Source organism: Lepisma saccharinum, chromosome 3, assembly GCF_977018435.1.
Source record: "Lepisma saccharinum chromosome 3, izLepSacc3.1, whole genome shotgun sequence".
Taxonomy (NCBI): Eukaryota; Metazoa; Arthropoda; class Insecta; order Zygentoma; family Lepismatidae; genus Lepisma; species Lepisma saccharinum.
In genome coordinates, this window is record NC_139231.1 from 108,369,636 (window position 1) to 108,392,487 (window position 22,852).

The 22,852-nt window shown below is 40.4% G+C and overlaps 1 protein-coding gene across 4 annotated transcripts in view; it reads left to right on the forward strand.

Annotated features, from left to right (window-relative positions):
- Positions 1-22,852, forward strand: part of cib (thymosin beta cib) — a 62,493-nt gene that overhangs the window by 17,084 nt on the left and 22,557 nt on the right. The gene's annotated exons all lie outside the window — the stretch shown is intronic.

Genomic DNA, 22,852 nt, shown 5'->3' on the forward strand with positions numbered 1-22,852 from the left:
CGACGCCAAGAGTCCCGGGTTCGAATCCCGCTCGGGCTTGGTTGTTTGCGAATGTCCATTCATCAATTTCATCACTCATCCCCATCTTCACAAATTAGCCAAGAGGCACAAAACGCGAAGTAAAATAAACTCAATCAATTTTTCGTGCACTCGTTCGGCTGTGAACTGGGACGCCCACCCCCCGTGCCCCACTATGATGCCATCTCTGGTTCCGACCCACATAGAGCACCTTTCGTCATAATTATACATTTTGCACGTGACGTGATATTGTTATATTGGCTGCGTCGCCCCACTCCCTCTTATCTCCCCAGCTACTTCTTTATAGCGCAATGCTAGACGTGAAATTGACATAATATTGTCATCAGGGAATTCTTTACTTTCGATTTCATACCACCATCGTTGGATTATTGAGATGGGCGATGCCGCCGGATCTAGATGTTGAAAACTAAGAATAAATTGTCATCAATTTAGAGTTAACGATAATAGCAGTGCCCCACCCCTTTGACAACTAACATTACCCTAGAAGGCACTTTATCCAGCCATCGTAAATCTAGCTCCATGAGAGTCAATTTTAACTCCATTTAAGGTGAAATTTAGTTCTTTTATGCCCATCAGGTTTGACAACACTGTCAGGAGGCAAGGAAAAAAAGCATTGATCATATGGGAGTATGATTGGTTTTATTCTCTTGTGAATATAAAACTTCCGATGGAATAGAAAGAGATGTCAACGGGAAGAGGGCAGTTAGAAGATGAATTTCACCAGCGGAAAAGTCGAAACTTCCATTTGATTAGCCGTAACTTGATGTTGAAGTTGATTACCCATAAGGAATACATGGGATTCCGAAAATTATTATTCATCATATTTTTCAAACATCGTGTCCAGCTTAATAATAAACATAACAAAATGTTTGCACTTGCAACATGGAGAGAAATTCATACTCTTGGATACACCCAGGTTTTTTTTAGTAGCAGTGCCCATTCGGGCGATACTGAAATAAATGCACAATTGGTGCGTAATTGTATCTCCTCGCCTTAAAGTTTAAAAGGGGGTGTAAAGAATCCCTTGGGGAAGGTTAAAAGTGCAATGTTGTAAATGGGCCTGCTCAGGACAGGACAAACACAACATAGGATACACTAAAAAAACTTCCTCAGATAGTAAGACACACCCACTCTTCTCAAAAAGTTAAAAACATTTGCTAAAACAGAGCAAATCAATTGTTACATAATCGGTTTGGTGTTCAAAAGGTCGTAAGGGATCGAAGAACTCGCACAAAGTATCTTTAAACATGCTGAAACTTTTCGTGATCAAAGTCTTTTTGCCGTTCTCACAGTTTCCATGGGAATCTGCAATGGAAATGCTTTTTGCCACACGAGAGGTTTCGTGTCTTTGTCAGTTGAATCCCCCCTGGACTCGAAGAAAATATGGCGCACTTCAGGTTGATCTCCCTGTCTTTCGGCTAAGTAGTGTGTAATAATAGGACACGTATCAAATATACTTTAGAGGTCTGCAAATGTGATCCATTGACCACCCGCGGCCCACCCGCTGTAATGGGAAGAAATATCCGCCAACTCCCGCCCTGCGCAGCTGTTGTCGTGAACCAACCAGACTCTCACATCTGAAGGGGAAGTTTTCAGGTGTCAATCAGTACCCAGCGTGGTTCAACAGCGGGCGGGCTGTCTACTGCACTGCGAGCACGGGCGTTGGAAGCAGGGAAGGAACACTTATTATACACATTGCGAATCTGTTACAGGCAAATATTAAAATTGATAATACAATGTTCGAGTTATGAATGTCACTGCATGGAAAGGCTGCTCAGGAGAAATCTCGAAAACGTTAAATGTGAACGAGTGTCGAGTGACTTCCAGTTTGATAGGTTTATTAATTTCAAACCGGGAACATAGTGTAGTACTGGTAACAATGTTTTAATAGTTAACAACAAATCTAGGCCAGATATAATTGGATACGTCAGTGGTGTTACAATTACATGAAGGGCATAGAAAGCATTCGTAGCTTCTACTAAATAGTTGGGGTGCCCATTTGAAAGCGCTTATCCATATCAGAAAATGAATTTCCTAAAAGTTATTGCAGGATTTAAATTTAAGAGGACAAGTCTCTAGTGAGGTTATAGCGTGGTCCTAAACCAAGTGAAATTTCAACTCTAACTTCGTGTTTTATTATAAACAGATCAGTCTCTCTAAAATCTTGTGATTTTAAACAAGACAGCCCAACATCCAGGCTACTTCATCTTGATCGAATTACTGAAAACCTTCAAACCTACGAAACAAAATATTCCCCTTTTACATTTTGTAATAAATACTTCAAAAGCGTCACTTTCTTTCTTCTTTCATAAATACCCAATTTATTTTGATTTTTCATTTAGCCACTTTGGCAAATCGCGACAATGAGGCACCTATTTTGAGAGGTGGAAGCGGATAGAGGAGTCAAGGTATTTTCATCTCCTCCAATTTCAAATACTGGCTTTTAGACTTCGTCAGCGCTTGAATGGAGATTTTTAGGCACAATGGTTCCTCTAACTTTAGGCAGAAATGTCTAGCCGAGTTGGGTTGTGCTTGCAGTGTTCCACATGGTCACAATGAACTTTACATAAATTTCGCTAGCTCAGGAGGTCGATCACTTATATCCATTCCACCTCTACTTCGGGCACTGCTCTTCAAAGTCTGTTTTAAATCAATTTCGTGCACATGTAGGCTAATCAAGCGTAGACCTACAGTTTAATATGGGATCCGAACCACAATGTACACTCTTGTTCACATGAAGTGTCACTTTGCGAAGGGTTGAAAAGTTGGTGTGCCACTTTTTCTGAACAGGAGTGTATCTACCAGGAGCACTCCTTTTATTAAAGTGTAGAAACTTCATCTATATACATTACAAAGTTCCACTAATTATATGATGAAAGTCTCAAATGTGAGAACCTGAGATAGTTCGCTATAATTTTGTGTGTTTATCTTCTTTCGATTGTGGTTGCACACACTAGTTCAAATGTATGATAATTGAAGATCCTTTTTATCTCTTACTTACTGTTTTAATTTTCCCCACTAAGTTTGAATCGACGATTAAGTCCACTTTATTTGGGACTGGACCAACAGTTTAGTTGGATACGAATCTGTGTACAATGCGCCTCCACCGGAACTCCTTGATTACAAGGCAAGAGAGTTTCCACTACGTCATCGAGGAGGCCCAGTAAAGATCTTTGGAATATGAGTGGACTATTTACTTGCCTTATAAGTTCAGTTATCAGTATTTATACAATAAATAATAATTGGAAACTATAAATGGAGAGTAACTCGAGTAGTAAACCAACTTTATCAGTATCTGTATTATCTAACAGGGAAAGCGTATTTCTAGATTCTCGGTAAGACGCTGTATAGAAATGTTTTATCAAAAGGAAAAGTTGAATAAACTGATTATATATGCTCGTCAAACTAAACAATTGAGATATGAAATAATATATATCGATATTGCCAATCGACATTTCGAAATGAAGCACTGAACAATCACGCACAGCAACTCATGCGTGACCTTGGACAATTCCATTAGCGATGCAAAGCAAGCCAATTTGACCGAATCGGTATTTTTTTTAAAAAGCGAATGAGCCAAATCGATCCGTAGTTGACGATAATGAGTCACCCGATCCAATGCCCCCTTCCTCCTTTAAAAAAGAAATCACTCCAGCGAGGGTCGAAGTGAGACGAGGGCTTACCATCGAGTTTCATGCCTGGCGAGGCTTCAATGTTAACAAAGGAAATTAATTTTGATGGCTGCGATAATGAGAGAGAAGTGGAGAAGCGAGTTCGTCAGCATTGGAGAGGCTGCCTTGATGACGTCACAGGGTTTATTGCTCCTTTCCGATGAAACCACTATGCAGCGGGCCTTTTGCATCGTTGGCGATCTCCGTCCGGCACGAAGTGGCTTGTCTTGTACTGTCACTTTCCCAACGGATCAAATTTCATGGAAAGGTAAAACAAAATCTTGTTTTCAGCGGTTATAAAGTAATAAAATGTGTAGGTACCACCACCAAACCTCACGGTATATTGCTGCTCAAAAAGCATCGGAGCCACTCCCTTGCATGGCATGTCGCATTGTTCGGTCAAGATTGCATCGGGCAAATCCGAAAGAACTTGACAGCTCTTGGAACACTGGAATTCACTTGAACTGTTTTTGCGGTAAATGTCTCCTTGCTTAACAGTACCCGACCTACCTGCTTTTTCTTTACCTACAGTGGTTCCGGCGAAAGAGCGGACTTGGAAATTATTTTCTGTCGAAAGCCATGGAGGGTCACATGATCAGCTGAACCAATCGGCTTTGTCTAGTTGCTGTGAGGAGGGGGAATTATCGTTGTATTCCGAGTTGCCATATTTTTCGTTTTGGGTAGTTTTCGAAATAGGTGGCACCCTCATCAAAGCCAGGACGGCGAAGCCTAATGGTTGCCGCCACGTAGCAAGCGAATGGGTTTCAGATTCCCTGCCTCTCCCTGAAATGCGAGCGAAGGGGGCTTTTTGACGGGAAGATGTGTCGTGTACGACTGGACAAAAACCAGGCGTGTAGCAACACCGCTTTTTCCCCCTTGAACTGGAGGCGGAAAGTCTGGGTTTCCTCAAGTCCATTCTTTGGCCGGACGGACTTTAGGGCAGTTGTGTGGTGGATGGATGTACGACCGGACTTTGAAGTGGCAAATTTATATCGAGAATTCGTGTGAACTGTATCTGATAAATGTCGCCACTTACCTTCCCCTATCACGATATAATATATTTCATGTAACTTTGGGAGCGGATCCGAGGCGCCTGGGGACGGGAAGAACCTCACGCAAGATGCGAAGCGCGCGCTGCATTATTGCTTTGAGCTGCTCGTGACTCGGGACAAGGTCAAGGAAAGAAATGGCAAAAGGCCATACAAATGCTACTCTCACGGTATATGAGCAGCTCAATTGCACTCTCGACGCAATAAAGTAATCGAGATATGAGGTCGTCTTGCTACACTTGTAGCTTTCTTCTTTTTAGTGCTTCTAAATGATTTGTTAGGTTTCTAGTTAGATCCTATGCACACACATCCACATCCTTCTTCGTTGCAGAAGGCCACGACACAACGTTGTTTTTCTCTTATCTTTTGCAGTGTGTGAATGCAAGTCTTAAATAATATGTTTTTTAAAAAAGGTAAGTTAAACGTGCTTTGTTGACAAGACAATCTTATTTTGTTTTTCTTATCACAGATTTCAAATGTTTAAATATGGTTAACAGGATTGATTCAGTGAAAACAATCATTTTTCAACAATGAATGAATGATATGAGCAGTGGAATTCCCTAAGCATAAATACAGTGCATGTCAGGAAATTCGTAGCGGGTTATGCCTTGCATTGCAGTAATCCCATACATATTGTGTTTATATTAGCGATATTTTATTAGGTCTATTGTACGATGTATTAACATTTGTAAAACACAAGCGTTGTTACTTGCAACGATTATCAGTTACATGGCTTGACCAAAATGCTATGGTAGTACTGATGATCCTAAGTTAAATGTACTGCTGGTTTACGTAATGTGACTTCATTGTTTTAAAGTATGCTATTGCTTCCATCTTTTGAGTATTCACAATGCTCCCAACAAGGTCACTTTTCTGCCCGACCCTGAGGCCTAGTGGTTAGCACATCGCGCTGCGACGCCAAGGGTCCCGGGTTCGAATCCCGGTCGGGCTTGGTTGTTTGTGAATGTCCATTCATCAATTTCATCATTTCATCACTCATCCCCATCTTCGCAAATTAGCCAAGAGGCACAAAACGCGAAGTAAAATAAACTAAATCAATCAATCAATCAAAACTTTTCAATACCTACTTGGGCATTACCTTCAGGTGATTTCCTAGTTTTATTTAAATGTTGGTAATAAACGTGATGGCAGTTTAGATACGCGATGCCAAATGTTAGTGTCATTTTGAAGATTCTGGTTAGATGCGATTTCTTTTTTTGCGCACATTTATAAATAATTTCCAGGATCACGTTTTTAAAAAAAGAAAATCAAAGCTCATAGTGAAGCTGAAATGATGAAAAAAAAATCATTTGTACGTAATGAAAGAAGTCTCCGAAAACCCTTTTGTGAATCCACCAGATCTTCCCGCCACAATGAAGAGGATGCCGGCCAGCGCCTCCGCACGTTCTTCAAATTAACCTTGAGTCCAGTCCTCTCTGTAGTCATTCCTCGCGTTCTCGCCGTGACGTCATCCATTCGTTATTTGATTCCGTGAGCCTCTCCAAGGGGCTAGAATGGAAAATTTTTGCCACCTGTGGTGTCGCACACATTAGAACTACTAAACGATTTTATAATTGTTCCGTATGATGTATTATTCAGGTGGCGATAGGATTTTGTAAATCCTGAGTCCATCAAAATTCCACTTGTCTGTAGAAATGTCTTGCACAAATTTGATTTTCGATCTGCATATATGATCCAAATTTGCAATGGCCCTGTTTCACATTTAGATATATCTATTTGTAGTGATAAATCAAATGGTGCACTATATCGTCGGTTTATCTCGACAATTTTATCCGTCCGATGTTTCAACAAAATTTGTATCGTCCTATCGCGGCAGACGTGCTTGGCTCATCGATGAATCTAAAGGGAAAGGGGAATCAAGCACACACACACACGTGGACGTCCGGAAGCCCCCTCCCCCCGAAAAATGCATGTTACCATAAACTTATATATTACACACACAGATTTAATTTGTCACAGTAATTTCATTTTTGCAAGGCCGTTGCAGGAACATAACTTCAATCTGAAGTGTTTTTTGAGGGGGGCAACACCACTCTTGGGGGGAAATATGCCTCGTTTGCCCCCCTGGAAAAAATCTTGCGGACGCCCATGCAGACACATGGACGAAACTACTCCGTAGGCTTTCAGATCAGTATTTCGCATGTACGCATTCGGTTGCTAATGCACGCTTGCAAATGTTTGTGCTTTGTGGTGGCTGTTACCACCCGTAAAAAAGAAACCCTTTAGAAGTGGAACAACGACTCTACATTCCACTTGCATCAGTCACCCCTATATTGCCTCTTGACTCGTCCAATTGGCGCATGGTTACTGTGTTAAAGTAAAGGCCGAATCACACGGAACTGGATTTCCAGTTAGTTGGCGCTGAACTGGCTACCTGCCCGGATGTGATGGCTGCCTGGGTGGTTTGGAGGCATAGGACATGTTCTAATTGATACTGACTATCCTCGGCTGGATTCTGTGGGACAGCCAATCAGAGCAAAGTTTGGCCATGTGAAGATAATCTGAGAGTTTGCAAAGGGGAGTTTTTGGTCTGTGGTTTCAGAGTGTTGGCTGTTTTTGTTAGTTTCTCGATAATAGAAAAGGAAAGAGATGACGTGCAGTGCATTCGTGTTCATTTCATTAATATTTAGGTATTTATGCAAAGCGATGAGATGTGTACGTGACAAATATGATTAGCCGATAATGAAAATCCTTATTTTTACAAGTGCATTAAATTAAATGTTTAATTTTTAAAATTTGTAAACGAATCCTCAATCCTGCGAATCTTATGTATGAATATGCATACCCGAGTTAATTAAAAAGATTGTTCGGTACGCATTGATTACCATATTTTCTTCGAGCCAATCTCTAGTCCATACTATTTTTTAAAAATAAAATAAAAATATCAAAGCAATAATTCTACAAATTTCTTCAAATTGCTCGACCATCTTTACAGATTGTCTGCTCTGCGCAATGCCTTATGGGAACAAAAGTCTATCGACAAGTACAGTAACAAGTATCGTGTGAGGAGAAAACTAGCAAATGGGTATCCAGTCCAACGCCAACTATTATAGGACATTCCTACTGGAAACCAGTTCCGTGTGATTCAGGCTTAAGTCTTGAAGCTTTCCTGGCGACGAAGAATGAAAAGATTCTCTCGGGCTATCGATAGCCCGAGAGAAGCTTCTCATGACTGGTGTTAAATTCTGCTATTTCGTTATCTTGGTGAATACTAATCATGTATCCTGATCCTTTTCTCAGATTGAATCTGTTGCGATATCATATTTATGTATATGCATTAAGGATTTGAATGAACCAATCAGAACTCGTGGAGCATTTGCAGTTTCATATCGGGAACGGTAATTTTATATTGGTACTTTACCGTCAAGTGTCTTATCGGCCCACCTCTTAATTGTTCTGATTTTTTCGCTCTTCTAGCTGTTAGCGTAACGTGTTAAAACTAGGGTTGAGCCGATACCGATGTATCTGTAAGTATTGGTTGATATTTTTGCACCGATACTAGCAGATACCATTGTTTTTGAGTCGCTAGAGGCGCGGCCAAAACCAATTGTCTTTTTCCATTTCAAAGTTTCGTTCACATTTTCCAACTTACCTTTGATTTTGAAAAAATGAAATAGTTGTGCATTTGTTAAATGAACCTGTACTCAAGTTTTCGGGAACAGCAAGTGCGTGACACAAAGATCTGTACGCAGATAAGTCTCACGGTCAGGTATCTTGCAAATCAAGAGTAACGTGAAATTATCCCCATAGGAGTTCCCTGCTTCTCTTTAGTTCTCTTCGAAGTCTACCAGGCTTTGTTCTTACAGATTCGGTCTCGTGTAACAATAATTTTCTTTGAACGACAGACGACCGCAGTTAGTTTCTGGAAAGTGTCGTGATGGGTTTGGATTTCCTCCCATGCCAAGCGCTAGAACTATGATTTTTTTTTTTTTTTTTTTTTTTTGGAAATCATTTGCCGAAAGTATATCCAAAGCAGTCACTTCGGAATATCATTGTACTGAAGTCAATCGCCTGATGTAGAAGCAAAAGGCTGGTAAGTTTTCATTCTCCCCTTACATTTCGTTTACTAATTATTATTCTCTTTGTTAAAGGACAAAAAAGAGACTAGATTGGTTTCACATTACAGCTTTACTGTTAGTTTTAGACGTCGTGTCCGGGGCTGGTAAATCGCCAATTATTCTTGTGTTCACGGATGATTTAATGTTAGTTTGGGAAGAGTGGTCCCTTAGTTTTAGAGGAGGTTGAAGAGGCATGATCTAATTTTTCAACATTGGGGGAGAGGAGGACGACGACCACACGATTGCCTTTCTATTAGCATCACTTAATATTTCTCGCATATTTGAAACATCGGATCGATTGTCACTTAAAAAAGAAATGTAAAGTTTAGATGCATCGTTTGGTGGGTTAATTTATTCATCGCACCTCGTCAGAAATGCATACGTATAAAATGTAATAGTAATTACACACACACACACACATAATTTATACACACACATTATTATGTATGTATATATAAAATCTAACCTTTGTTACTTTAAATTTGGAATTATACAAACATCGGTATCGGCATCTGTATCAGTTCAGCCCTAGTTAAAACACTAGAGCTTCTTAGGTTTCAATCTATGTGATAACTTCGTTATTCATCCATCCTCATCGTGGCAATTAATCGACAAAGGTAGAAAGGTGATGTAAAATAATCAAAATAGATAAAATGGATGGTAGAACCAGTAGAAAATCGGCATTTGTTTCGAACTGGGAATCAAAACAATGATAGAGATCTTCGTAGCACGTTATTCTAATCACTATACAACGGAGGTAAGTTTTCCATGCCATTGTGAAAAATCTACTCTTCTCTTGTGAGGTTGACCTTGATAGGACCAGTGACAGCCTTAATGCAATGAACTCTGGCTCATGTAGGCTAATCGGGATTGGACCTACAACTTAAAGTGCAATGTGCTTCCGCGGAAGACGAACCCAGAACACCTTTATGGTGCAATCTATGCTTTACATAAGCAGATAACAAGAACTTTTTTCAACTGCTTCTAGGTTGACAATGGCGCTGTAATGGAACAAGTAACACCTACCACGAACATTGACATCGTATTTGAATTGCAAACTAAGTGTCCAGTGTAGCTTGTAACGAATAGTTTCAGCCTTTGCTTTGGAATTGGAAATAAGGGTCATCATTGCACACAAGCGTTTCCAGTTCTCGAAGCCAGACCGGAAAGTCTTGCCGATCCAATCGCACGGTTTCTGCATGCGAATGCCTCCAGTGAGGTTGCCGTAGGGATTCCGAACGCATTTTCTTCATTTTGACATGAGGGACTGAGACGAAGATGCGTCGACGAATCAAGATCTAGGAAAAGTGTGGAAAACTGGGTTTATTGCCAACTAGCCGAGCAGTAATATAAAGCGCGCGAGAAGTTTAGTGCAGACATTCGACGCTTTTGGTCCGTGGAAAATGAAAGTGGCGGCAGTTCCTGTGCAGGAAACACACCTGCTCCCTCAATTTTCCAATAGCGATACGAATTACTGTCTTCCTCCTCTCTTGCACAACAAAAGTTCGATTTTTGAGGTGCCGTGTCCATCAACCCGAGACATCTCGGGAATTTTTAAGATAAGTTGGATTGGTTGGACCTTCCTGACAGCGTGGATCCATGCTCACTTAATCCACCAAACTTGAGAGACCTCTTGGCCAAGCGCCGTATTATATGTTCTGAGGGGACAATATCACATTTAATAACCCATAAACATACGTACAAGAGATGGGTAAGCAGGCCCGTAGCCAGGCAGGGGCCAGAGGGCTCAGCCCCCCCCCCCCCACCCTGGCACTGCCATCAGCCCCCGTTGACATTAGGTAAAACTATTCTTGAATAATTTGTTTGCAGTGAAGAGTGAAAATGTAGACAGCTCACAACTTTAAGCATAAATCCACAGAACATGAACAGCAGCTATTACATTCGCTCATCTGGTTTATGAGCAGAAGTCTAAGTAGCTGCAAATATTTAGAAGATTATCTAGACTTTGTAAGTTATGGGGAGGGGCTTCTTTATCTGTACCTTCACTGTCCCTGTTGCGACCTCCCGTTCAGACAGAAATCTGTGACTTTGATGCCATCATGCAAATTCCCTTCGCATCTGCATCAAAGGTCAACAGCTCCCAAGTTTTGTGAACGAAGGGGAGTTTCATTACTTCGGCCGGGAGCGAAATGTATTGTAGGCAATGTGACTGGATATTGTGAGTTTTTTTTTTTTTGTGTGTGTGATACACATATCTGTATCGTACCTAAGGGTATGAGACGGTATCATCTAAAGTAGTATGAAGTGTGTAAGGGATGATTTCAGTATCACGATTAGTCTAAGGCTGTCACAGTGTGTCTTAATCGTCGAATAGCAAATAGGCAACAACATACATAAATAATATATTGCACACACATGTAGTCACTGTCTGATCGAACCTGTAAATATTGTTTAAAACAAACACCACACTGCATCCTCTAAACCAGTGGTTTCCAACTTCAAAAGGTCCGAGGGCCAAAATTATATCCAGCAGTTGATAGGCGGGCCGCATTTTTTTGGGGGGGAAGGATGATTAAAAATTACAAAAATTGTAAGTACTGAACTGAAAATGTAGTACTTTCGCATGACCTAAATTTCTAAAACGAGGCAATAAACAATGGAATTACAAATCAAAATTGTATAATTACAATTTATTTCACAAAGACCCAATACGCGTACTTATTGATGAATTGAAAGAAATTAAAGACACACCATACAAATCAGAATCCTTCATAGCAAATGTTCAATGTGAAAATTGAGCCTGATCTGCTTCTTTCATTAAAGTTGTATTTGAATGTCTCAGAAGGTGAAGCAGTGAAGAATCTGCCAGTCTGCTTCTGTAGCAGGTCTTGATTAACTTCATTGAAGAAAAAACACTTTCACACAACTATGGGCTGCCGAACATCGATGTCATTCTTTGCCCAAAACTACGAAGGTTTGGAAAGCGTTCCATTGTAAGGTATTTGAAAAACTCTGGCCCCTTTTCTTGCCTAGTTTGAAGGAACACATGGCCTTGAAAATCAGGCAATTCAAGTTGGAGAGAAGCTATTTTCATTTTCAATCTTACGTTTTTTGGAGATATTGCTCATTTCGATATTTGCACAAACTTTAAAAATCAGTCACAGTACAATCCAAGTTGGAACACTAGAAATCTCTTCGTACTTCGTGCGTAGTAAAACAGATCTCTATAGCGCCTCTCTGCAGTTTGTTTCTGAACACAAAGAGTGAAGCCTTCGCGGAAGCGGCCGAGTTCATTCCACATAGCGAAGGGATGGAATGCATGGTGTGAAGAGAAATTTACATCACTTTTTTTCTTCTGATGATCATTATTGACTGCAAAATCAATTCTACCTGTGATATTGTCTTTCTTCACAGAGCTTCCGTTCCTTCAGTAAAAATAGAACGTATTTTAATAAAAATACATAAAATAAATGTTTCGCGGGCCACAGAAAAAGGCGACGGGGGCCGCATGCGGCCCGCGGGCAGCCAGTTGGAAACCCCTGCTCTAAACCAGAGGCGCCTAAGCAGGACCAGAACGTACATGAGCCATTGGTCGCGGGCCATGTTACACTCTAGGTATACTTATAGCAGATCTCCGTGGCGGAGTGGTTAGCAAAACGCGCTACGACGTCAGGGGTTCTAGGTTCGAATCTCGACCTGACTATGGGTCAGTGGAGTGCGGTGACATTTTCCGTTGGGGAAGCAGATCCCGAAAAATTAAGAAAACCAAGAATTCATTACTTCTACATGGTACGTTATACTGAAAAAAATTAACACTCTACCTGATACTGTTTCCTTAAAGTTTCTGATTGCAAAGCCTGGCGCAGTTGTTCATTTTTTCGAATTTCAGTTGGTCTGTTAAACGTATTTAATGCAACAGACGATCGCGGATGATTGAAACAATTTTTAAGACTTTCACACATTGCAATATTCACAAATACACTTTGTCATCACGTAGTTCTTTCCGTAAACAAAGCCAACACTAAAGTTTTTGAAGCAAACAAATAGAAATTCACCCGTCCGAAACACAGTAACTTTTCACCTCGCAAACAGCTTGAAAAGAGCGTGAAAGCGGCCAGCGAGTTTTACCAACTCGATTTGGCGGATGTGTCCATGGACATGTTAGCTGTCTTAAGAGACCGAACGTCCTGAAACGTTTATCTTCACATAGAATATGTCATCCGTATGTCAGTAATCATATTTTTGTTTTTCCTGTGTTTTGAAACTTTATAGCTTATTTATGAATATAAATTTTAAACTAGCTTGGTGGAAATGCTACATTGCTGACAGTATACCGTACACTTGGACACTGAATCGTGCAGTTCGCAACACTGAGGACATCAACAGTCTGAACCGATGGCACTCTGGTTTTCTTTCCGCCCTTGCCGATTGGGAAAAAGAATTTGCCTCCACACAACATACCCTCCGTTTTGTTCCTTCAAGGTCGCCAGTTGATTTCTCGGGCCTTTGGTGGCATCGCAGGCTACAGGCTCGCCAGGGTGATGTCACGCAGATGTTTTGTCAACACGCCGCGAGCGGCTGTTGTTGGCCCCATATCGGAAAAGGACGAACTTTGGAGGCTTGCAGGTCGATTCTGTTGAGGCAACACGGAAGAAATAATGGAGAAACTAAAAGTTAAAGCAGTAAATTTGTAACAGTTATGCTGTGCGCCACCACGGCTGGCCTTGCTGTACCGGAGTGCACGCGCATGCTATGGGTGTTCTTTGCGAGTATTCGTTCATCAATTTCATCATGTCACCACTCATATTAATAGTCACGATTAGCCAAAAGTGACAGAAAAACGACGGTAAATAACATTACTAACATTAAAAACAATGAATAATAATAATAATAATAATAATACATTTCTTTATTAAGCGGGCCGAGGTTCAGCCTACAGGTTGCTCTGCTACGTAACCCTTAATCAGTGTAATGTTACATATACGATAAACTGCACATTGAGCAGAAAGCACATACCAATTTCAGTTTTCTAAGCATTACTACTAAATCTTTCCGTACAGAAGCATGCGTTCAGTCGATCTAAGATTTCTGGCCCATTCTAGTACGAGAGTTTTTCGTGCTTTTGAATGGGACATCGACTGGTTGTGTTAAACGTGGCAACATTGTATCGGCGCGTTCTCCCCCCGGGAAGGACGTGGAGTGTCAGAAAGAGAAGAAGAATGAGAGTGTGAGGGGTGAAGGGCCGCGAAGAATGCAGTTGCGAATCGCGTAACAGTGAGAATTTGCCTGTGACGAGTGGGAAGGAAGGCATTTGCATCCAGGCACAGAATAGGAATCATGGGAAAATCTGCAACGCTGGATTTATCAGACAAGCCATTCCACTGAAGCTAAAGGAAAAGGGAGATTGATAATTTTGCCCATTTAAGCACAACAAGTAAGGAGTTGAAGGATAATGGAGCTGAATTTTTTTTTCTGTTTTCTTGTTGGGCACGACGCAGCAGAGCTGAATCAAGTATTTGCGTCAGCTGCGTTTAGACCAAATACTTTGTTACTGCGTTGATTTGATTTGCTATTTAGTGTCGCTTTTCTTCCACTTCTGGTTAATCGCTGCGACGAGGATGAGAGATGAGGGACTAGATAAAATTGATGAAGAGTCACACCAGTGTCTATGCCGGGATTCCAAACCGGAGAACTTCTGTTCAGAGATATCGAAAGTCGACCACTTAACGCGTTTAGCCAACTGGTTTCCATAAAAATGTGCAGATGTAATTTTTTTTCATAAAATTAAATTATGAAATGTAAACATTTTAATCACTACTTCCTTGTATTATATTCTGCGTTAATACATTTTATCAAATTCAAAATGTGTGATAAATATGAATTTTGAAAGTGATACAGTTTCGCTATACTACATATCATAGTTTACCATATTTTGCTACATTATAACTTCATGCTACATAAATACCTATACTCCAATTATTACATTATCCACGCTGCTATATACATTAGAAGTCGTATGCAAGTCTCAATGGGCAGGTCCCTGTACCTAATCCGTAGTTAATGCGGAACCAATGTAGGACCATTTTGTGCCAATTTTAAACAATTATTGATTAGCGTCTGGTGGTATCGCTTCGGTGTCAGTCTTAATTGTTCCAGGTTCGTGTCCTCTTCTGGTCGATGGTAAGGGTGCTCTATTGTGCTTCGTGTCTTACCTTTTCTATTATGTCACGTCACTTTTCTACTTGGGTTCATCTCCGGATAAATGTACTTGATGGGGCAAACTCATGCTGTTGCAGCACCCAGTGAGAATTTTGCACAAAAATAGCCATGTCTCATCATAGGTAACTTTCACATTAGATATATGGTCACGGATAGCATAAATAATATACACAACTGAAAATAGCAAATTGTACTGTTCAATCAGTGGTGATTGAGTGTGTTTGAAGTCCACTTTATGCACAGTAAGGGTAATTGGGACTGGACCTACAATTTAAAGTGGGATCCGAACCACTGTGCCTCCGTGTATCGAACCCGGGACCTCATTCATTGGTGCAGAACTAACGAATCCAGGTTTGCAAATAAAAATACGGATACAAACTGCACGGAAGACTCTTGGATCTTGGTTACATGCGATTCGAAGTTTTTTGTAGATCATAATTGTAAAATATTTGGTTTCATAATTCATCATACGAAAGATATTTTTGAACATGAAACTATTTTAAAAAATCCTTTATATACTCTATCCTCGGAATCTGTGGAGCAAGGCCGCGCGAGAAGGGGGGGAGGGGGTCGAGTGGGTAGTAGACGCTGTTACGAAGGCTGGTACTACTGCAGTCGCTTTCCCCCTTCCACGCAATCCCGTTCTCTCTCACGTGTTCATTGGTGGAGCAGTCTCGCGTCACTACTTGCGCAGAGACTTATTTTCGTTCGCTTTCTCCAGAGATACCTGGGACAGAGTATAGTTCCCTTTTATGAGTAGGCGCATGCAGTATGATATTGGGCGCGTGAATCAAATTTAAACAAACCTCTGTTGGGTGGGTTCCACACCCACGGGCTCATGGTAAGTTGACTTCGTGTAACTCTGCCACGGAGGTACATTCTCGTCGCGATTAAACTAATAAAGGAGAGAAAGGTAGCGATTTACGGGCGGCCTGGCTGGGGCCTTATTTTGTGGTGGCGGAATCGAACGTGGGACATAGCTTTGCAGGGGGGAGCAGACACTAAAACGATTATTTGCTGTTACATTTGTGAAATCACAAATATCCCAGGAGGCTAACAAAAGTACGCGCATGTGTACCTGAACATCGGAGGGGGCTAATTTAGTATTTTTACACAGAATTGCAGCACTGATACAACAACAAAGACTAAATTTGTAGGTTCTGTTTTAGTTCCGGCCGAATTAGAAAAAGTGCATAAAATATAAAGTTCATTTACGAATTGCACTACACAGCAGACGTATTATCTCACAATTGTAGCTACTTTGCAATGCCGATAACTTGGTTGCAACGTGAAAACATAATTTCGAAAAGTTATTGCCCATGAACACTTCGGTAGAGAGCAGCGTTAAAATATTGCAGAGTGCATGGATAGCAGCTTTAACACTAAGTAGTCGTTACTGAGGAAAGAGCTATATTTTAAGGATAATTGCTATGTTTACGTGTGTAATTTTTGCACAGAAAGAATGAACATAAAACTTACCACATGTAGCAAAAGGACAGAAAAGTAGCATTTAACAGGAAGTGGAGGGCAATAGTTCATTCCCCTCCCCCCGCAAATAAGTTCCTCAATATAGAACCTTCTATTTGCCGGTTTGGGTTGCCCTTCCAAGTATTATCTTGAATGAGGAAAAGTGGCAACGTTGAGCGGGACCCGTCAGATCAGTGTGTGTGGTGTATAATGACGCACGCCGGGGATGCGAGTTCCCATGTGGTTACAAAGTGTGCGTCTGGGAACACATGCCCTGCTGCACAGTTGATGGTTCATTTTGTTTGTGGGCGGACAATGAGAAAAAGTGCCGCTTTATTTTAAAAATCAGACTAGTTTTTAACTTGGAGGAAGCTAGTTTTTGTTTTTCGAGAAAGTGCAAAATTTCTAATGAAGTGTGTGAAAACCTGAAAATACGTTTTGCTCTCCAAATTGGATAGGAGTCGTCCACAAAAATATGTGGAGCCAGATTGTTTATCACATTTATTTTTACATACACGGTGAAGGAAAGGCGGATGTTGATGAAAAAAGTTCAGTGTATGTGTATTACACACATTCTATGTCAAATTTGAATTATTAAGTTATAATTACAGAAGACTGGTACAGATCGTTACAAAACTTCAAACAGAAGCAATGTTTGGGGGAGAAATTGTTGTTTTCTCCCCCGAAAAATAATTGTCCCCCCGAATAAAATCCTGTGGTCGCCCATGTAACTTATTAAATTATTCAGCTTTAGGTAAAGGGAGGGGGCGTAGAGCGGTATGCATTTGTAATGTGTAAAACAATGGTTTCTTTTAAATCTCTCGCAGAACTCTGTGAAGTTTTCCAGAGTGTTTATTTTTGGTCTTGGTATATTTTCGTATGCGATTTGAAGTGTGAAGCTGGTTAATGACATTAAATACTATGTACATCTCCTGTGTGTGCCTAATTTAATGGATTAAATACTATGTCTTGACAATGCGTGCTTTTGTGACGTCGTTGCAGCCAATTAACAGCCTCGTACTGATCGTGGCTAAACCTTATTTAATAAATGTCTTGAATGGTTTGCTGACATTGAACACTGAAAGGCACGGAAGTTAGTCGAGCAGTAAGTAATTAAATAATTTCTTACAAAAATGTCACCAAAAATACGCTAGGGAAATATTTCATTTTATTCCGGAATTGACTCTATTCTTTCAAAACTACGAGAATATAATTAGCATTCGAATTGCACAGATAAGTTTGAATTCTAATCCAGTTGCAACACAACTTCGTAGGAACAGTTACAAAATCAACTGCTCTTTCCATATCAGGTCTGCGACATCCGGCCATGGATAACGGAAGCATTAGTCACAGGCAGAACAATACAAACATCCTACTCTTTACCAGAGTTGTTGCAAGGTGTACACTTGAAGTAACAGTTGCCTTGCCTCTTGACGTACCACCTGTTCAGAATAACTTTTGTGAATGCAACATAATGAGTATGTTGATGTGAACGCAGGTCTCTCCTCTTGCAATACTTAGAATACGTAAAAAAAAAAAAAAAAAATGGTTCGAAGTTTGTGAACAGATTGAAGTGTCCCTTTTAATTAGTTAAATATGTCATCCTTGACTTGAACCCAGAACCTTCGAAACTTGACAGGCTAGAACTAGAAGTGAAAAACTGAGTTTTGAATTTTACTCCGTAAAATCACCCAGATTTGCGTTTAGTACAAAATCGTCCATTACAAAACAATAAAATTTTAAACTTATAATCCAAAATATTAATTTGCATTCCAAAACTTAGAACTTTTCAATATTTTCTGAATATTGTAATAGGCTAAAACTTTCTCCTTTTTATAATTCGGTAGATAGTTATTTTCATTTTGCCACAGGTTCTGATCCGTTTTGAACTTGCGATGAAAACTTGTTTTTTTTTAGTTGTTTATTTCGAGTGTTAAACATGCTTGTGTGTTCTATTGAGCTTCTTGTGGTCATATATATTTTAGTACAAGGTACCCTTTCATTAACGTATAATGGCGGTAAAGTTTAAAAAAATGTATTTTCTAAATGTTTTTCATACCGCCAAAATCCGAAAACTCGCAGGACCACAATCACATGAGAAACTTGAAACCAGGTGTTGAATGGACGTGATATGTTTAATTCGCGCAAATAAAATAGGTTCACAAAATTGGGAAAGACTAAAAATTAGAACTTGACATCCAGATGACTGTTTCAAAACTCGGGGCGATGTCTTACTGTAAGTAATCGGTCTGATTTGCTGGTAAGATTCTACATGAACGACTCGAATGTACTCGGGGTTATCTTAAATACCTTGGGGTTAGGGTGCTGAATATGTTCAAACTCCTGGTGTCACCTTTATACTAAGTCTTAAGTAAATGCATCGACAGTTTGCTGCTGAACACACCATGTCTACGTTTGTAACACATGGCGAGAATTAATGTAGTAGTCTTTGAAGCCAGCATACAGAATGTAGTCAGAATTGTATGAATTAGTGGGGGCATTGTAGATAAATTAATGGGGCTTGGAAGTCTTTCCCATCTGCTTCTCGACTTCGAGTTTTCCATGGGGAAGTTGTCCGATCCTGCTGCTGTTACACGTATCAACTTCCCAATAATTTTCTCAATCTTTCCCAACTTCCTCACCGATTGGATATTCCTGGAAGTTGACCAACCTTTCCACCATGGGTTCAGCCCCATTACGCCTACTACATCACCATGAGGAACTCAAGTGGAGTAGATGCTGAGTTAGCTCCTTTGGTGTGCATTCTCCATTGGGTCCTTTCTACAGCTTGTAGCAGGCACCTCGGTTTTTCGAGAAACTCGTGACATCACCTGTCCAAGCAGGTGCACGCGTATTCTCTTACACGTACGCCTGTTCACGAACTAGTTTCACCCGATAGCATTGTCGTGTTTGTTCATTATCATCTCGGTATGTCGACCAGCTACAAATTTTGCACGGAAAGCATTTGAAAATTACAGAATGGAATTTATTCGGTGCTGAGCCCGTGGCATTCGGCACTGTTCCTCATTAAGTACAGACGTGTGCCCGAACACTGGCGTGACATGTTAAGTACGTGCTAGCGTAAACGTGTAAACGGAAGGCCTGCTTTACGGTGGTTGTGCCGGGGTTAAAATAACAGCTTGCGTGTATGAATATGCAATTACAGAAGGTACCTTCGAGGGGAGGAGGTAGACATCCTAGGCTAGTTGTAAGCCTCATTGTAGCGATGTCATGGGGACAGGAGATATTTGGCTCTGAACATTTTACACAAAAACGTATTTTTTCTTCTATTTGACTTCGAAGAGGCGAATGTGCTGTCACCATTCTTGGAAGGGTGTGGTGGAGGGAAATGGTTCCACACATTCCCAATATCTCGCCGATGGAAGTGGTGATATTAGCGTCACCCTTGCGACGTCTTTATCTCGAATTTCCTTCTCCGAGCACGAGGTGCAAAACAAAGTAGCCCAATCAACGAAAGGAAATAATATCGGGAGTAATTCCGTTAAAGTTGACTTTTGGTTAGTTGATAGACCACTACTAGAAGTGCAAAATCCCAAAAGTTCTCACCCCTCCCCATAAACCTCATATTAGCAGACTCTCAGTTCCTAGCTCCGTACCGAACGGTCATAGACATGAACTTTGCTCCTTATTATGAGCTAAAAGAAAGGTTCTGTTTGATTTTTAGCTAATCCCAGTGGTCATGCCGTAATTTTTCCTCTTACTTTTCAAGGGAAGTTTGGACGGAAGAATCTTGCATAGGTGCTTATGAAAGTATTTAAAGTACTCAGTGTGTATATTACTCAATAAAAGCACATGGACAGGAAACAGACTGAAGAACTAGCTATTATAAACTTCCAAAACACAGTTGATTTTTGAAGTTTTTATCCTCCATAGTAAATGCGTGGGGTCGAAACAATTTATTAATGATAATTTTAATAAGCTTTAGATAGGTTAATAATCGGCTTAAAGATGCACTTTCAAGTGCAATGCGAGAAGAAATCTATAACCTAGAACTTTTCTTTTTAAATTCTGACAAAATATGCACCTTATGCGAATTATGAAACTGTGCCTCTTCCGCTTAATACGAACCTGGACGAGGCCAGGAGCTGCCTGTTATAGACTTGCTCACTTCGCGTTAGAAATGCAACCTGTCTTCTGAACAATGCGGCCGTTTTTGTATTTTATTTTACGTCGCTTTTCTGCCTATATATGTCAATCGCGACGATGATGAATGTTGAGATTAAACTGAAGGGATTCTCACAATGAAACATTGCGCTCTTCCGGGATTCTAGTCCAGAACGTGAGGCGATGCACTCAGCTTGGGGAATCTGCAAGATGAATAGGAAAACAAGGTTTGATTTTAAAAATGATTTGGAAACCTTCATGTTGCGGTTAACATGTTTGAGTTGAGTTTACTGCACACACAGATCATAAGTTTTTAATTCAGTTTTTTTTTTAATGTGACTTTTTGTTGTTTCGAAAGGGACTGGAGGAGAAAGTTGAACAACGTGGAAAAACCGGTAAAGGCCCATCTGTGCAAGGTAAAAGAAAAAGACAAAAAAAAGTCATCTGCCAGGAGTCGACAGCATCGCTAAGAAACTTATATTAATGTTGTTTACAAGAAAGACCTGTTTGACATTGGCAGGAGTCCTCGGCCAACGAGTTCGCTATCATTGGATGCTGATAGGTCGAAATTCTCGGCACGTTTCACTTTCACATTTCCTTACATGCAACAAGTGAATAACTGGTCTGTAAATTACTCTTGCCGGTGCATACATCAACTTTCCTCGTTGAACTTGTGTGTGTTCGAAGTGCAGCCGAAGTCATTGTCTTAGTTGTTAAGAGTGAGTTTTCAAAGCCACATACAACAAGTTAATTCCCACAAAATATTCTGGAACGTGCACACCCAAATATCAGTTACGTGCTACTTACTTCCTGGAAGTACACAACATAATGAACAAATGAAGGCATTTAAATCTCCCATTGCTACACAACTTCAGTGTGAACGCTTTCACTCGTTCCTGCGTGTTTCAAAGGTGAATAGAATGCACCTGGTTTTCGGGAAGCAAGTAGCTTCTGCTTAAGGTGTGTTATCCAAACTCTCGTAGAGAAAAGTAGTTTATTCTATTACAGGTAGGCTACCGTAGCGAAACTCGGGGTTCACCGCAGCAATGTGGTTTTCCACTGACAGATCCGACAATTTTTTTTTCACTTAATCTGTGGAATATGTGGATAGCAATTCGCTGTTCGCAATCATACCACCTGTTAATAAAAGTAACATTTTCAAAGGGCATGCTTTGGTGCAGTAGAATGTGGCGGGCCACATGAAGTCCACGGGTAGGAGTCCACAAGCAACTCGACCATCGAGCTTGTGTGCACTTGCTATTTTTAATTTAGTTTTGAAGATTAGAAGATCTAACTCCTCGTGTTTCCACACCACAACATACAAGTTTAAAAATGCTACAGATTCTGAGGAAAAATATATGGAATTTGTACCGACATTCCATCGTATACGTTCCTATTGCCGCATTTAACCTGAATACAGATGTCAAAGACGATGGACCAAAATATCGTTCAACCTCATCTTTGGACTCTTCTGACAGAACATGAAATGCTTATTTAAGATTACCCCACTTATCTTTCCGGTTGACATGACTTGAAGCTCATTCCACAGGCTAGGCTTGATTACTAGAAGATAATGAAGGCAGATGATTTATTACGACCGGAAAAGTAAAATTGAAAGAGAAACACTGTGTGATAAGATGATGTGGTAAGAATGTTTCTGCTGCCATGTTCGATGCGAGGACCGTTATCATCTGCCAGCTGTAAAAGTTCTAAGAATTTTTTGAATTCCCATCTAGTATATACTATTTCATAAGGAGAATTCTAAGTTTTAAATGGCTCTTATGAACTTGTTTACATATAACAAACTTGTTGCATGGCCGTATTTAGAGGGTGGTTTTTAGGGTTCAAACCCCCTCCCCGAAACTTCTGCCATGTTGGATTAATGACAGTTTAAATTCTGAAATTTGAGTGAAACTGGTTTAATTCTCAGAATCGCAGCCCACCCGCGACCCCTTCATTTTCACTTCTGCTGTCCTCTTTCCAGCGCTGTTCCTGGATCAGACTGAAAATTCCCTTGTGATTGTCTCATAATTCCCGTTCCAACTTTTAAATTCCCTGTTCGATAAGGGTTTAAATCCCCCTTTATAAGAGTTCAAACCTAGGATATCCAGCTTCGTAGTGCATTACATTCACTACCATTCACCCAGCGGTCGATATAGTACATACATTTAACCCATATGCGGTCCTATAAAGCATATACTTGTGTAGTTCATAGTGGTTGTGTATAGTAATGCTGTTTGGT